The following is a 2638-nucleotide window of genomic DNA, read 5'->3' as shown; positions in this document are numbered from 1 at the left end:
GCCTCCCTTCTAAAACTCTGATCTTGTCCCCCTCTTGTTCGAATTCTAGCAAGAAAAGATTTTCTCCTAGGACTTTGAAAGACAGGGTCCCTAAAGGTCTCCACTTCCGTATTAGTTTGGCTCTGATAGTCTCCTTACTAACCAGACGGTCTGCAATAAGTTTACCAATGAGACAAAGTTTGCCTCTCTGCACATTCCCTTCCATCTGTTGAGATGGTATCTCCAACTCTGCCTGCTCCTCTTCCAACAGAGAGAATGAACCCATCATTCGCGTAACTTCATCCGCCATTGTTCCCTGTTCTTACAGATTGCTAAAACAGACAAAATCCCCCACCGTCGGTAGACGTGAGACAAGAATCCTTCTCCTCTAGAGGAAACGTCTAGAGAGAATTGGACTATTCTCTTTTGAATAACAACACCAACTTTTGAAAGATAAATGAATGACATAGCTAATTAGTTAATTAAGAGAAGAAAACAAAAAATTTGTCAGGGGTGGCCGAAGCCACCCCCAGCCCCAACTAAGGTGGCCGATCACCCCTTAGTTTTTTCCAATTTTTTATTATTTTTAAAAATATATATTATTTAATTATTCTTTTTGTTAATAAATAGGTGTCTCGTTTATAGGCTCAAAATCTCTTTAGAGAGATCGTGATTATTAATTGGATATTCTTCAGTCCAAAATGGACTGAAGAGGATCATGTTCCTGTTTGTTTCAAGCTTGTATTATATAATAGCTCAAAACCGATTATATATATTCCCATGTATGAGATGACTGTCAAAATACCACTTCTAATTAAAAGTCTTTAAAATATTATCAACAACAAATTTTATTTTCTTCTCTTAATTATCTAATTAGCTACCAAAAATGACAAATGTTCATAAGATCATTTTAAACCATAGTTTTATTCAATAGCATAAACCCACATATCCAATAAATTTAAAAATTCATAAATTCTAGTTCTTATAAACTGAAACGCGTTAAATATTTATTCCCATGTATATAGTTTAAAACTAAATATAAAGGAAAAAAAATTCAAAATAAATTCCTAGATTAATCAATTATAGAAAATGATTGATTAATCATTATATTAAAACGATGATACCACTTCTCCTCCATTATACAACCCATTATGGTAAACTTTTGTGTTTCAGGATTTGAACTTTCTCCTCATAAACAATTTTTTTGAGAAATTTTTCTATAACTAATTAGCTACCAAAAATGACAAATGTTCATAAGATCATTTTAAACCATTGTTTTATTCAATAGCATAAACCCACATATCCAATAAATTTAAAATTTCATAAATTTTAATTCTTATAAACTAAAATATATTACACATGAAATGAAGAAAAAAAACGTAAACAAATGAAAAATACTAATAGAATAAAAAAGAACTGTCTTTTTGATATATTTTTCCCAGTTCTAATAAAATCCACAAATATAAAAAAAGTTTTTGTCAAATAGTTTTTTTTTTTTGTTTTTTTTTTCAACGAATAAAATGAAAATACTAATATAATTGAAAATAACTATTCTAGCAAAAAAAGAAAATAAAATAAAAGAAAGAAAAGAACTGTATTATAATTTTTCATTGAGAAATAACGATTGAAAATTTGAAAAGAACTGCTATAGCAAAAAAAAAAAAAATAATAATAATAATAATAATAAAGAAAAGAATGCACTATAATTTTTTATTGAGAAACAACAATTGGAAACTTTCTCTACCTCTCTCTCGTCATTTTCCTGAATTAAGTGTGAAATTATCAAAGGAGCATTGAGATATAAACAGAAAGTAAGAGAAGAAAAAAGAAAAATAAAGAGAGAGAAAGAGAGAATTTGGGAACATTTTGTTTTCTTTATTAAGATATCAATTAAATGCAAATTGTCTCACATTCAGCTATAAAGAGAAAGCAAATGAAGATAAAAAGAAAAATAGAGATATAGAGAGAGAGTTTGGGAATTTTTTGTTTTCTTCATTAAGACAATTAAATATATTACAAATAAAAATCATACTTTTTAATTGTCTCACATTGAGATATAAACAGAAAGCGAGAGAAGATAAAAAGAAAATTAAATAAAGAGAGAGAAAGAGTTCCAAATAAAACCCCTACGTAAATATAAAGAGAAAGTAAGAGAAGATAAAAAGAAAAATAAGAGAGAGTTTGAGAACATTTTGTTTTTTTCATTAAGACAATTAAATATATTACAAATAAAACTCATATATTTTAATTGTCTCACATTGAGATATAAATAGAAAGCAACAGAAAATAAAAAGGAAATTAAATAAAGAGAGAGAAATAGAGAATTTGAAAACCTTTTGCTTTCTTCATTAAGACACTTCAATGCATTATAAATAAAACTCCAATGTTTTAATTGTCTCACTAAAAGACTAATATCTGAACGTTTACTTGAAAATAATTGTTCTAGCAAAAAAAAAAAAAAAGAAAGAAAGAAAAGAACTGTATTATAATTTTTCATTGAGAAATAACGATTGGAAAATTGAAAAGCACTGTTTTAGCAAAATTGACAGTCTATACTAAGGACTCAATTTATTTTTTATTTTTTATTTTTAAATGTATCAATTAATCCAATATGGGTACGATAACCCAACAATTTGTTAACTTTTTTCATATAAATTAA

The sequence above is a fragment of the Corylus avellana genome, chromosome ca7, assembly GCF_901000735.1.
Source record: "Corylus avellana chromosome ca7, CavTom2PMs-1.0".
NCBI classification, from domain to species: domain Eukaryota; kingdom Viridiplantae; phylum Streptophyta; class Magnoliopsida; order Fagales; family Betulaceae; genus Corylus; species Corylus avellana.
This window is presented reverse-complemented; position numbering follows the sequence as displayed.